Source organism: Anopheles stephensi, chromosome 2 (assembly GCF_013141755.1).
Source record: "Anopheles stephensi strain Indian chromosome 2, UCI_ANSTEP_V1.0, whole genome shotgun sequence".
In the NCBI taxonomy this organism is placed as follows: Eukaryota; Metazoa; Arthropoda; class Insecta; order Diptera; family Culicidae; genus Anopheles; species Anopheles stephensi.
This window is the reverse complement of record NC_050202.1, coordinates 82,666,661-82,682,268: the sequence shown is the minus strand read 5'-3', so window position 1 is coordinate 82,682,268 and position 15,608 is coordinate 82,666,661. Positions and strand designations below refer to the sequence as shown.

Sequence of the window (15,608 nt, the reverse complement as noted above, 5' to 3'; positions counted from 1 at the left end):
ATTTCATCCTTCGGCTCTTTATGAACGCGCGCTGGTGTCCTGCTTAAAGCTCTACCGGACACCATCTGTATCGAATTAACATTCCGGGCACTGTCGATACTCCGGCCCGGAACTTGGTCGACTTGGAGCCATTTGCATGCGCAAAAGATTTCGGCTCGGAAGCATCGAGTCGTGTGACACTTTTGGGACACACTTTTTGCAACCTTCTCAAGAAACACGACGAGACGGCAAATGTAACAGCAAATCCCAACCGAGCGATGAGCGTGAATTTGTTTAATATCCTTGCTACAACATCACGACGGCCCCCGGTGATGACAGGTCCCATGTCACTGGTTCCACCCGGTCCGGTGACGTGCTCGGAAAGTTTACGGCACCTAATGACACCCGAAAGGACCCTTGATTACGCTTTTGCTAATTTCTAATCGGCACACGGCACTCACACACACACACCGTCCGTTTGGGTGTCCTTTTCACGCACTTACTTTCTCCGTCCGTCGTTCGGTTTATGCTTTAAAACCGTGATGGATTCCGCTCTGCCTCTGCCTCCTAAATCAATATGCCCGCGCGATCGATCGTCGACGTTCGACGGATTGAATTTATGTTATTTTTCAATTTTATTTATTTCACCCTCAATCCAACACAATAACTTTCACCACATTACACCCATCGGAATGTGTACCGGCCCGCGTGTTTGCTGTGTGCCTCTCACACAGGAGTGCGGAGTGTGGAGTGCTTGATGAAGCCCTTTTTTTGTTGCTCTGCCCCAGTGTTTGCATAACGCTTATTTATGTTATGCTGGTTATAGAAGACACACACAAAAACAGGCGAAATCGTCATACAGTAAAACAATAAAACAATTGCAAACACAAACAGAACGCCGGTCGGTCACTGTTCGTGTGGCGAGAGTCTAAGCGACACACGCATTGAAATTCGCACCATTTCGTACGACTGCGGCAGCAAAAACCCCGGGGGCCAGCGACGATAATTAACGCAACGCAAATGTTGACCGAACAGATAAAGCTGCAGCACCGGTTCGATTCTCGGGAGCAATTGGAGTTGGTTTGTTGGGGGTTTGGGGCTCTAAATAGCAACAATAGAAGAGAGGAAAAAAAAAACACATGGTGAATATGATAACGAGCTCATTTCTCACCCGGGGACGACGACACCACCGGGTTGAGACTTTCGTTCTTGTGACTTTCGTTTCTTCGGTGGTGAAACAAAAACAGCCATAAAGCAATCCGGTGTTATCGGTGAAAATGGAATGGTACAAAGGAAGCATAATTTACATGCATATGACAACTGTGTCATTACGAAGGCATTACGGTGTGATAGTGGGTTTTATTTAGCGCCACTACAACATTATGCAGGCACCGGTATATCCTACCCAAGCCTAGCTAGGGTGGGAAACAAACAAATCCATCGGAAAAAAGGGGAAAAATGGATGGGAAAAAGCTTCCTCGAGAACGCTGGTCTATTAGAGATGATTTGAAAGATTATTTTTAATTTAAAATCATCAAACAATTGAAATTACATTCAAATTCATATTTGATATTTGATTCGTTGTTATCTTAGAGTTTAACACATGCAATACAGACTACCTGCGTAGTATTGACGGTAAGTGCAACGGCCGCATATTACGAATCACGCCTTGCTTTGTTCGAATCTCGACCAGGGACGAATGTTGAGAATCTTTTTCCGTATGTGTATGGCATCCAGTTCCAATTACGGGTCCAGAGTACCGTACTATATTATAACGTTTTATTATAAAGATACATGATGGAGATATTGATGGAGGTTCTCAAAACCTTGAACATCAAAGGATGGACTTAATTAACAGTGGACAAACACACTCCTTCCCAGTAGAGGAGGATCCCTCTGATTCTTTGATATCAGTGTTTTCCTGGTTTCATAAGTATTCCTAAACCCCGCCCCAACTGCTTCTGAAAATTTTGTTACAATCGTATCGGAAATTCTCTATCAATCTTTGAGATTTTCATTGAAATTTTTGACACAGATTCAAATTAAAGCATTTTTGAAATATCTTCAATTCAATCAACTTCAATTACACGAATTGCAAACCACAAGGTATCTCAACGAAAACAACAACGTCCCGGATGTTGCCCGGCCCCCCGAGAGCTGAATGGGAAACGATGTACGATGTTATTTCTAGGCAAATTTGAACAAAAATGCACTTTAAATTTGCCACTCATCAAGAAATAAAGAAAACTTCCCAATCGAGAGCGAAGCGCAATCGGTACATGGTAAATGGAAAATCTATGTTTTACATGCCCGGACAAACTGCAGTCCCGAGCTCTGGCTCTGGCTCTAGAAAAAGGAGTGCATCCACAACTAGCTCCTTGAAAGTGTCGGACGCACACAAACACACTTTGACCTTTGGTGGTGGGCAAGTGTAGCCTTTTGCTGTGATTATTTACGCACCACCACCCCACGTGTTTGCGTACCAGGTCCATCGGGTCCACCACTCGAGTGCACCCGGAGAGCACTCTTGTTGTCGGTCGGTCAAGGTTAGCTCAAGGTAGGTAGCTGCCAGGCGTGACCTTCCCTACCGTTTTTTCCGTTCTTTCGTCAACTGCCGAGTGCGTGTCGTGCAGTTTTTGTGACTATATCGAGCAGAACTCGATTCCAAATCTGTGTCGAGTCGAGTGAGTGGCGACCGAGTGTGGCTCAGTTATCAGCCCAGCTTTGTGCACACACGCACACACACCTGGGTAAATAATTATGCAAGCGCGTCGAGTCGACTGACTTTGGGCCCGAAATCCCTGGTGGAACCGGTTCACCGCTGCCTTTTACTGCGCTACCGGTTTACCCCTATATTTGTCGTTCTTCGACAACGGGTGCCCATACCTGCGTCCGGCATCTTGATTTTGAACGATCCAACCACCGGGGCAAGGGATGCAGGGGGGGGGAGGGGAAGGTGGCGCTCTAATTAATGCAACCGATGTGAAGCATCGCAACGAAACAGCTTCCAAAGAGGGTTGGTTAATTACCTGCAGGTCTGTTGCAGGTCGGGTTGAAGCGTTCAAAGCACGCGCCTTTTCTCCACCATTCGCTCCGTAAGATCACAGGACCCCTACGCAGCAAAAGCGTATCGAGAAAGGCAACTAAACAAAAAAAAAACCTACACCACATATCGCGTATGTTCACACGTCGCTAAGTTGGCCGGGGATTAGGTACGTTAACAAGTTAATCAAATGTTTGCACAAAGTTGTTTCGCTCAACAAGACGACACAATTGATCGTGGCGCACTTATCCTAGGCCCTAACGGGGTGAGCTGACGGGGTGGGGAGGTCGAGTGCAGTGGCGGTACGGTTATTGATTAGGTTGAGCTATAAAGCATATAAATTAGTGTACGCAGCCACTTAAACGTTCCCGCGAGTGGTTCGATATATTAAGCGAGCCGTTCAGCCGTCGGTGCCGTGATTGACAGTATGCTAATAATTGCTCAATGAGAGACAATGTCTATCATATGAAAATGGGTAAGGCAGGACAAAATAAAAGAATGTAGAATGGAAAATATAATTGATATTGGTTTGCTGCTAAATATAGCAAGGGCTTTAATAACAATTAATTTAAAGCAACACACATTGTTAAACTCGCAGCAGGTAACGAAAGGAAGGCTATAATTAGCCTTTCAGACCTGTCCTAATGAACTAATAAATAAACTCAAATAAATCTTGCAGATAAAAAGCCATAACGATGAATAGGAGCGAGTGACACAAACTATTTACCAATACCGATATCACAATTGTTATGCAATAGTAAAGTACAGGGTTTTTCAGTTGATAAGGCAATCCATTTTTATGGCAGGCTTCTTAGATGGAATGGCAAACAAAGCTAGTTGATATGGAAACGGCTTTAAATAACAAGGAAATGAAATACCTTTTATTGTGATGTCCTCAGAAGATATTGCCATAGTAGCCGTTGATATTGTACACGTCCTTTCAGTGCTCGGGTCAGTGCGTGCAATATCAACGGCTAGTATGACAGTATCATCTGAGAACATTACATTAAAAGAGAATTTGATTCACCTGTCATCTGAAGTCGTTGCCATATCAACTAGCTTTGTTTGCCATTTCATCTTAGGAACCTCTTAGGAAAATCTTAGGAAAAAATGAAGGTTCACTGAGGAGAGAGCTTACCAACTCTCTTATTCATATTTGACTTGTTCTAAATAAATTTTATATAACAACCACGGTGAAATAATTTTAAGAACGAGGGAGCAAAATCGGTCTTTTAAATATAAAATTTTTAAGCAACAAGCATGCCCAATGAATCATGCCGTTAAAAAACCCCACAATAAATCGGAGTGAAAGTGTGGCCATAAGAAAAGCGTTAAATAATCGAACACACTTACCTTCAAAGCCCACACATGTGTTCGTGTGGACCGTTCCATGTTCACACCTCACTAACAGTACCAGTCCCATTTCGGTACATTAAAAAAAAAAAACAAAACTCATTACAATCGCATTACCATAACTTTAGACAGCGCTGGCTGGTGATCGATTCGGCAAAGACATGACCATATCTGTTAGCCACTGTTACCGAACCCGAACTTCGCTCTTTCCAGTGTGACCCCCTCGGTGTGCGCGACCTTCACTACGCGCCCGACTAGTGCGTTAACCCCCTGGATGGGGCTGGCTGTCACTTTTTGCTGCATGCAAATTCTCTCTCTCGACGACGACGACGGCAAAGCGAACGAGCAAGCGATTAAAATGACTAACGGCTTGACCTGATTTACGAACGAGTAGTCACTTCAGCCCCCACGGTACGACCGAGTCCGTCCACGGTTGTCGATGGAGACAACGCTCTCGTCAGGTGCACTTCCACCCCGTGTATCGTTCGTTCGGATGCTGGAAACTATGATTTATGACGCTGCGCTTAATCAACCTGCCGAACGGAACTTGTGGGGAGTTCTCGTTTTTTTTTTTGTACAGTTCGCTTCTGGCCGACCCTACGCGAGACGCACTTTTCGATCGAACTTTGCAGCAACGACACAATCGAAACCACACCTGCGCCCAAAACAGATCCACCATTTGACATGGCTCGAACAAACAATTCGCTCCAAGAAAAACCATTTGCCACTGTGCGCCCCTGGTTAAGCGGATTGTTCCGGTGTGGGGGGTTGGATTTTCTCATCATCTCGAGAGTGCCATTTTTCGGCCGAAAATTTTATCCGTTCTGTCGAACTGTTTGTTTTGTTCCACAACGATAAAAATTCATTAGAAAACTTTTCCTTCCGCGGGGGCGGTTTAACGGAGGAAAAAAAAAGTAAAACAAAATGGCTGATGGGTGAAGAGAATCGCAATAGAATCTTTTGCAGGTCCTGTTTGAATTCCGCGTGCGGATTTTTGATGAGTTCTTATAATATCGCACTTTATATAAAATCGATACGCATAATGCTGCAAATTGTTGCATACAAAGTGGCAATTTGGTTGGGCCTTAGTTAAAACCACTGCGTAACTAAGTGGAGACGTTACGATTGAATCTTGCCGCGTGTTTACGAACGCCTGTTCCATTTCCTGAGAACAAATCAATTGCCATCAAACGCGACTGAGTGTTTGTTCGCATTTAATTAAGCTCGTTCTCACTATTTTGCGGTACGATATCGTTCTTTTAAGTAGCAGCCTCCATCTTCGTCAGGCTCAATTTCCTACACAAGGTAAGCATGGCTTATTAGCATTCCCAACGCAACCCTCCTGGAATGGCGCAAAACCAGGACACCTTAAAAATTCTATCGCAACAACGCTACTTGCACGTAACCCAACTTCACATCGGGACGCTTACCTGTTGCTAACCCAGCAGGATACTACTGTTAAATTGCATAAACGAAAGGGCGAAACGACGAGCAGCGCACACTTCACTCCATTTCCTCCTCCTCCTTCTTAATCCAATCCCCACTTTCCTTTCCCGCAAGAACAGCAGGGAGAATGGTGGAAAGCGAACAAAGAGAAAAGATTTGTAATTAATATTTCATCCCGACCTCGAACCGAAGCTGGTACCGCCGGATGGACCAAACGGGAACAGGTTCCTCGTTCCTGCTCGTTAACAATCAATATGCAATTTATGCTGCTGTTGCTGCTACTACCTGCTACTACTCCTCCCCATTCTGGTGACCCAACAAACACACACACACACGCGCGACCCGTTTCCCATTACCGTAAGGGCAAATGGCCATCTCATATCGTTTCATAGTGCTTCCTTTTCTTTTTCGCCTGTTCAGTTTCGCTTTGCAAAGGACACCCAACACACAAGGCCAACAAGGAGCAAAGCAAGTAAAGCGCACAAGATTGAGATGCAGATTGGCGAAATGAAAATGATGGAGCAAAACCCGTGCGGGCAGTAAAATTGGGAGAGAAAGAGAGGGACCAAACAAACAAAAAAACAAGCATTTAGAAATCAGAATCAGCAATCAGTGACCGGCTGGCTTATGCTTGAATGTTGGAACTGCAATATTTCACAGATGGACTTCCAATCGGTTTCCGCCGGTAAATGGTTGTTTATCGATCCGTTCGTTTGAAAATTGCTCAAAAATCGATTTACGGGGGTTTTCCCACGATGGTATCAAACTAAATTACCATCGTTTTAGGTTCGTAGGTATGTACGCGCCTGGAGGTATGCAATGTGGGATCGAGCAGATAAGAATCGTGGGATCAAAGCTGATCTGGTCTGGCTCCAGCTTTTGCGTGTGGAAGAAGGCCAAAAATAAAACTGAAGAATATTATAATTTCAATTTTAAGAAATATTGCATCGCATCATGTTCATACTTAATTCGTACAAGAACCTTTTAATTATTATCATATAGCTGCTCATATTATGAGGCTTTGAAGCTAATTTCGAATCCTGCTGGATTAGAGCCCACCTCAAATTTTACAAGAACTGTGTCAAATAAATAACCATTCCTTCAGTTACGCATTAATTGCATACGCCTAGAGGTATGCAATTTATGTAACAAATCGCCATAAATAATCTGGAATATAAGAAGCGTGAGATCTTATACATGATCTGCTGTGATCGGGGTTCAGGTGCTAGATAAACTTTCTTCGAATTAAGGTTGTTTACAATATAATTTTAAAAAATTATAAAACATAGGCTCATTCAAGACACAGTTAAATTGTTGCTTAACTGCCTCGATGCTACATCATCCTGCATGTACAACACGCTTTTTACACCATTCAAACAACCATTGAAGTGAGCTTCAGACACCTCCACCGTCACGTGCTGGAAGCGAAAAAATATGCATTGATTAAAAGATACGACAGATAAAGCGAATGAAAATTAATGACCCCTATCAAAGGTTGCGGTTTCAGCTGGCACGTGTTTAATGCTTTCGTTCCAGACAATTAATTTCGAAACAATCTCGGGTTCGGTTCGGTGGGAGCAAACGTTTGTATAACCAAGCGTCTTAAAGATTGTGGTTGAGAATTTTTAACTGAAGTCTCAGTACAAAAAAGTAACATTTAAAATATTAGTGAATAATTTAACAATAAATAACCAACACTATGGGACCTCATTTTAGTTCATTTTTTTTTTTGTCGAATTAATTGGATACTGGGTCATTAAAAAAAAGGTACCAATTTGTGTGTGTTCATCGTTCAATGGGACCAACCAACAATGTTCCACCACTGTTCCACACCACACAATAACCTCAGAACATGCATGTATGTAGCAAGCGAGAGCACACACACACGGCTCACACAAGCACAGTGGTTCACCTTTAATTGGCTACTGCTGGACAGTTCGGTTCGCGTTTATTTTTTTTCATATATTCTTTTCTCGGCCCCCGTTTGACCCCGTCAAGCCCTCGAGCCTATTGACATCAATGGACCTTTGGGGATGTGTTCGGCTACGATGCACCGAGCACGGCGGGCCACATTCCCGGCCCGGACACACACACATGCACGGTAAGAATGGGAGTCATTTCAACGGAATTTGCGACTGGAAATTCAGTTTGATGTTCACGCCACACAGCTGACGGTGACGGCCTTTTCCGTTTCCGCCCTTTAAATCTTCCACGCACCAGTGCGCACCAGTCCGCAGCCATTTTCTGCGAATTGCTGGGATTCGTCGATGCCCGGTATGCAGATTTTAATAAAGCCGTAAAGGTTGGGACCGTTAAAAGCTTGTGTGTTCCGAAATAATCCATGCAGAAGTATTTATACATAAATTATACCAAACAGCAGCATAACCAAAGAATTAAAATTTAAAAGTTTTGCTCTGCTGCTCTGGTTGCTTTTATAGCAAACATAAAATGGTCACCGGCGGCTACAAGAAGTAAACATATTCTACTTTAAAAAAATTAAAAAAAAGAAGCTACCCACTGCCCTCCAGAGCTCGTCATTAAACGTAAATAAACGTTTCCAAGGCTGATGTTGCGGCCGGTTTGCATCGTCCATATAAATGCACCGCCGGCCGCTGTAGATTGGCCGCATCATAGTCCGGGCGTACCGATTCAGAAGAAATTGATTGTAAACGAGCTGATAGTGTTCTCCAACCGCCCCGGGCGGTATAGCTTCCAGCCCACGGCTATCTTGCCAGCTCGTGCTTGTGCTTCTAGGCAACACTAGCCGTTGCGATAATGTTTACCATCGTCGTCGTCGTCGTCGTCGTCGTCCGTTGTTATCATCTCCGCGAAACTATCAACCCTCATGCTGAATCTCTACCCTCCCTCTCCCTCTGATGCTCACCACACCGCGGCAAGGATGTCGTCTCCGTCGTCTCCATCGTCGTCCTAAGTTGATGTTTTACTTCTTTTGCCACCTTCCTTTTGCACACCGATTAAATTCAAACAAACTACACTCATCCATTATTGATGTGCTGCTGCTGTCTGTTGCGGGCGAAACCGCTCGAGGAAACGTACAGTACAACAGGCCGGGGGCGGTAGTGTTGCTGTTGGTCAACATAATGTTCTCCTTCCCCTCCCTTTCCCGATTCGCTCGATTTCTTCTAGCCCCCTGCCAGGTCTGTGTCTTGCTCGATCTGGTTCAGCAATAACATGTTGATTAAATACTGTCGCCAACGAAACAACGGTTCGGTGGGCGGGGGCCGGGTTGCATTTATTTGCATCCAACCGTACGTCGTCCAAGTGCCGTGCGCTCAGGTATCAACATCAGTCAACCCACAAACCGATCCACCGTTACCGTTGTTGCGTTGCCCTGCTTGCACAAACGGGTTGACCCATCTTTGCTCGGTTCGGTCGCGCTCGAGTACGACGCTTAGCGAACCCGGCGTACCCTGTAGTAAGCCGTTAGGGGCAAACTAGATTGCGAAATAAAATACCTGTTGCAACAGCACCACCAGGCGTCACAGGGTGAATCGATAAGACGCTTGCAAAAATTCAGCAAATGGAAAATCAATAGCGATCGAGAGTGTAATGTCCGGAGCCGGTATCACTGTGTTTTGGTCGTGTTTAAGCATTCCATGCACGAGATGACCCGGTGGCGTAATGGATACAGTGACGGCTTACCGGGCGGGGAATCATCTCGGGTTCAAATCCCTTACCAACAGGTGTGTTGCTCGCTGGTACATAATATGAGACAAAATCATTTAAAAAACTCAATTTGTTTCCCGTGTCACGTAAGCGAGAGGGTACTTATCAATCGTATTATGAATTTGCAAATCACTTTTCTGTGTATTGTGTCCCAGCTGTGTGACGTTTTTGACCTTCTATGATGTACCTGCTGCTCCTGTGTCGTTCATCTACTACTTGTCATTTTTTCGAAGGTGACACACGAAACCCATGTATCGTTCCGGGAACCCATCAGCGCCACCAGCCAAGGAGTAGTAGTAGTTTCACCGTTGTCAACTCTCCTCTTCAACAAACGAGACCCCGTACGCGCGTTGTTGACTGAGGAGAGGGAGAGAGTTGAGACCCCATCTGTCCACTGCAGAAAAGCACAATTTAGACACAAAAAATGGGAAATGCCCGATCAAGCAGAAGAGAACCAACCCACATGCCACGGACGACAGCCAACAGCGAGAAGAGAGGCTGGCAGGCAGGCAGGCAGGCCAATGCAAACATGACTGTTTTCTGCAATGTTTACCACCAACACTCTACGCTGGACGTCGTCGTTGTGTCCACACACATACACCGTTTGATTTTTCGAATAGTTGGGGTTTTGGCCAGCACCACCTGCCCCAATAGTCGGTATTTAGGTTACACCGGTCACAGCGCGCTTTTCCCACGGTGCCGTTTTTTTTTTCACTGCCACTCGGATATTGGAGCTGTCAATTTGACCGATGGAAACACAGGCTTAATTCTTGTTATTGAAGCGCTTTTAGGCTTTCTACTAGGTCGCGCTTGTTATTTACTACCCTCGTTGTTACCAGGTAGCCAATCAGAGAGGATCAGATTTGGTCCACGTCCTTCAATGCCTCAGAACATAGAAGCACGAGACGCTGTGCACGAGCATGCCTCGCTTTTACGCTAATAATACACATCCACGACACCGTGAAGCATGAAGCAGCAATACGTCATAAACGCCATTTCAATACTGACGCTGTCTGATTGAAACAGTTCAATCGTAAGCAAATCCGTCTAGAACCCGTCAACATCACTCATTTGCGTGCTGCTTGGTGGTTCGGAGCGTCCATAAAAGGGAATACCGGCGCCCTTCTCACCGAGCGTGGCGTGCGCCGTTTGGTCGTAACGTCGTTCGAAAAGGTTACAATTTATCGACGAACCGCCATCAGCTAAATCGAAGCTTGTCTATCCAGTCGGTTGGGCCGGATGATGATAAACTTTGGCGACGACGTCCTTCGTCGAGTGGCTTCGTAACGCACGCTGCAATTGTGCACGAATTGGGCACAAGGAAACGAACAATGGCGCAGTTAGTATTGCGAACCGCTAGGAGGGTACCTAATTGCTTGGCTTTGTGCTAGAATTTATTCTAATGACAGCTTGTTAAATTATTGCAACTTTTGTTAATTGGAAAGCCATAACGGGGAATCGGTTGGCCGGGTGGATTTCGCAGGCCTCAAAGGACAGCAAGCAGATAAGCCAGTAAACACAAATTAATAGGCTACTAATAAGTGTCGCTTCCAGAAGCAGGCCGACGCAACGTCTCGAACGTCAACCGACAACACTCATTTTTTCCTAATCGCACGCTTTAACACCCGTGGCGCTTGGTGTTGATGCCCCATTCCATGAAGAGTTTAAGGCTCCAATCATCCACCGCATGGACAGTGGCAGAGCACTGCCTCGGGACGATATCTTCACGGAACAATAAACGGATTTCGTATTATTATCATAAATCTGAACAGCAAATCACCCTGCAGCAGCCCTTCGCCAAGTTCGCAACTCCCAAAACCGGAACGACTAAACAGTCACGACCTTCTCTCGCTCCGTCTCAAGTTGGAGCTTCAAAAGCGAACGATATCTTTCCCTAAGTCCACAACTAACGACCCTCGAGCCGCCGCCGCCGCCGAGCTTACGGCGACCGTTCATTAAGTTGGTTAGACGAAAATTTAAATTTCAAATTCCCTTCCAGCCGCCATTCCATCCGGTGGTGGTTGGTGGTGGTGCTGCCGGTCGTCTACTCTAGTTTGCTCGAGATTTTGAGTGCTAAAGAATGCCAATGCTACACCACCACAAGTCCGCACCTTACCTCCCACTGGCTGTTTCGGTTCGGTAATCGGGCCCAAATCGGAAACGGATCAGCGGAAAGATCATCCTACCGTGGGGATAATCCGAAAAGAACACAAATGAGGCCGGGGGAAAACATACTTCTTGGGACATTGTGTTGACAACGTTTCGTAATACATCCTGACAAGATATGTTTCACTTTCGTCTGTTATGTTAACAGCTTCCAGTTTGAGCTCCAGAACAGCTGGCAGGCGAGACCTCGGTTCGACCTACATCGAGAACCTTTGATACTCGGTCAACCGTACCACCCTGACCACAATGCTCGCGCGCTAAGACACAAGATCACCCCGCGGGCGTAATGTCCAGTAGCAGCAGCAGCAGCAGGCATCCCCCCCGGCCCCGTATGGCACCCCCGAAGGTATGGCAGGTTTATTTACGTTTATTGATAATTTCCTTTCTCGCTTGCCTAAGGGGTGATATGGACGGCTCGCGACGGCGATATCCAGATGCCGCCCTAGGCTAGGCGGCCCGTCATCGTCACCCCGGACGAATTAAGCGCGAGAAGTTCACGAATGAAACGTGCCGTTTTGTCTTTGGTCTTCGCCACCGGACTTATTGTTGGACGTGCGCGCGCGCGCGTGTCTAGTGCTCGATTAGCGCTCCTCTCGGTACGGGAGCACACGCACCCGCGTCCAACCGCATAGCGACTTCTGGACAAAAATTGACCAAGGTTTGCATGTGTAGCAAGAGAGTGTATATGCGCCCTGTTATCGCTTCTGGAGAGGCAAATGTTCGCCTGCAGCATAAGAGGATGATTTAATCGAATGCCCAACACGCACCAATGTCCCCCGGGCGAAAGAATATTTTAACTAATTCAATAGGATTTTTTGTATGATTTTAAACGAGTTAAAAATACCTTACCATTCTGTCCAACAGCTCAAAAATATTTCTAGCAAATTCCCTTCCATTAAAAGTGTCCCCCAGCTTCGTCCAGCAGACCACTCTCCCACCCCACAACAAGCACCAAGATTTGGCCATTTTGGCGAAACGCTGTTGAATTTAATTACGCCAATTAGCGGCAAAGCTTCAAACGCCAAAAGGCAGCAAGCACCCTGGGACGGTGGTTTGTGGTGGCCAAAATTTAAAGTTGAAGCGATTAAATTTTACTTTGACCTTTTTCCACAATCCCCGTCTAATGAAGTATCTCGTAAAACAAACTTTTAATGGTAGTTTCATTTTTTTTACAAGCCCCTTACCAGGCATTGTACAGCCTGTGGTTCACTGGGAGCAGTAGCAAAAAAAAACCTCTGAAAAAAGAGCCGCTGATAAAATGTCATACAAGCAGCATCTAAACTGCAGTGATGCATTTTATCACAGACCCTGCCCAACGAAACAGAAAGGTTAATGTGCAATATTTCATTCCTCTCGGGCTTCTATCATTAGCGACCCAGCTGATAGTGGCCGGCAAAGGAAGCGTTTGCCAGCTCATTATTGGCGATTAATACGGGCGGTGCGCTGTTACCCTTCTAGCCGACACACGAGGAAGCATCAATTAAACAATTATTGCACACGGCGCAAGTACACGGGTGGGGGGAGAGTAAGTGTAAATCGATGATTGGGATCATCACCGGTAGGAATATTGCTGACCAGCGGTTGCACTGTTGCCTGGAGTGCGCTGAGTCTCTCATAAAATTGTACACACAACAATCGCGTCACAAGCGGTGAATGACAATCGTGGACACTCGCGGGCCTGACGTAAGCCCCGATGATGGCAGGTGGTGTTGCAAAGGTATGCGTTGTGCAAGCATCGTTCTAGGCACGTTGACATAAACCACATGCCCGGTCGTGATGAGACCACCGACAAGAGCGTGTGTGTGTGTGATTCATTGGTCATTCAGATACATTGTGTTTCGCTTTATTCTCTTCACCGATCGGAACCGTTAGCAACCGGAACAAGGAATAAAATAAAAGAAACGGACCGTGTCTAGCACAAAAGAGCACTCGAGTGGACATCTAACTTTGGGGGAGATTTTTTGAAGAAATTTTGGAGCACCCAATACTGAACCGATTTTGCAGTTCAATTTGTCAATATCTTTTATTGGCGTGCTTCGGAAGAAACTAGAATTGTACTCACTCATTTTGAAATCTCGAGAACTGTGCTAGATTTTAAACCGACAAGGTCACAAACCTCTCATGCCCTTTTTGAGAGCTTTTAGGAACTCTTCGGCGCAATTTTCTTTCGTTTTCGATATTCCTAGCATCAGTCATATTATTTTCCCATCACTTGATCCTGAGCACAGGAAAAAGGTCCGATTGGGATTTGATACCGGTTCTTGAGTTTTCAGACAGAACTAGTACTCTTCTCTCTCCGCGTCTCTTCCTCTTTCGCTCGTTTTGATAGGATATTCCCTATCCAAGAATTCTATAACCAAGGGTCCAGCCTAGAATTTTAAGACGTTCTTTTAAAGCTCCTTACAATACGCTTTAACCTCATCAGGCAAACCAGCTGAAGTTGGCATCCGAATGTTTGTTTTTAAGGCCCAACATCAGAATACGATTTCCGGGAATCGCCCTCGAAGAAAATATCGAAGCTCATCCAAACGCACATCCACGGTATCGCATGGAACGAAAAGTCTGGACATCCTTGTATGAAAATAGCCTTCCTCCACACACACACTACCCGGAATCATCGGAAGTCAAACGGGAGAAATTTTGGGCGAAAAACATCCTCCAAAACAAACAACACCGCTCCACGTTCCATGGTAGAAAGTGAGTGGATTTATTGTGCCATCGTTTCGATTTCCATTCATTGACGTTTAACTTTTTCACCCACCAGGAAAAATAGTCCAACATCTTGGGAAAAAAAAGATCGAAATCGGTCGGTTCCAGCCGCTGACTGACGTCACACGACTTTATTCATTCGCGTGTTCGACCAACAAAAAACACGCATGACCTCTACTAAAGGTCTTGTTTGTGTGGCGGCGATAAAAAGTTGGCTTTCAATAGAACCCCAAATCCTGGATCATTATGAATCGGCAGACAGACCGGCCGAAGATGGGAAGGGGGGAAAAAATTAAGAACTCATCCATTGATGTAAAACTTACACACAGATCGCTTTTTTTCCTGTTGCCGTTCGGTTCCTTTCCGTTGCTTCAACCAGAAGAATGGATCTGCTCACCACACGCACATGTCTCTGGGAGGCTGCTCTCAATGGGCAGGGGTGTTTAATCCAAACTGTGTCAATATTATCATACGCACCATACACCGCACATTCACCGCCGCGTGTGTTTTTGCTCGATACTAATCACCGGGATTTTGGAAATCGGTTTGCAGTTGAACGAACGAAGGAAAAAAAAAGCCGCGTTACAGAATGCTAAACAAACACTTGTTATATCCGCGAAGCAATGAGGCCTTTGTGAAGATAGGGAAGAAAAACCAAACAACAAATCGAAAAAAAATAAAACACAAGTCTCGAGCATAAGAAATCGTCGAAAAGGAAAGCAAAAAAAAAGCAGCAGCCCATAAGAAGTACCACCCGGAGTAGATCAGTAAAAGGGTCAAATGGAACGAGAATCCGCACACACGCGCTTATACACGTCTCACATGACCTTGTCAGACACTCGAAACACGCGTTCGGAAGTATTCGAAGGGTGATCCCCCGGAGTTGGAAGGGGATGGGAAAAAAGAATTCAAAATCCAGACCCACACATACACATCATCATCATCTTCACTATCGCGCTATGCGTTCTTATGTTCTACTTCCATCCAAGTCACTGAAGTTCACACAGCACGCACCAACAGTTCTCCTGATTTAAATCGCTCGACGAATCATCCGCCGATGGCGGGCGTCAGCGGTTCCTGAGCGTTGGAAATAATGTGTCTACGTAGCGGAAATGGAACTTCACACACACACACAGAGCCGCTCGCATACCGGTTGATTGCCTACCGATGAACGTCATAATTTCTTCACACACGCGTTCCTCTCAGGTTCCGTTTTGGGAGGTTC

At 45.5% G+C, this 15,608-nt stretch overlaps 1 protein-coding gene across 6 annotated transcripts in view; it reads right to left on the bottom strand.

Annotated features, from left to right (window-relative positions):
• LOC118505695 (bumetanide-sensitive sodium-(potassium)-chloride cotransporter) overlaps window positions 1-15,608 on the bottom strand; it is a 29,079-nt gene that overhangs the window by 11,966 nt on the left and 1,505 nt on the right. For 4 of the 6 annotated variants that reach the window (XM_036041835.1, XM_036041839.1, XM_036041840.1 and 1 more), the window contains exon 2: window positions 14,707-15,013. The exons of 1 other annotated variant lie outside the window; for it this stretch is intronic. The gene's annotated coding sequence lies outside the window, so the exon portion shown is untranslated. The remainder of the gene's footprint in view (window positions 1-14,706; window positions 15,014-15,608) is intronic. One more of the 6 variants, XM_036041836.1, reaches the window with a different exon arrangement.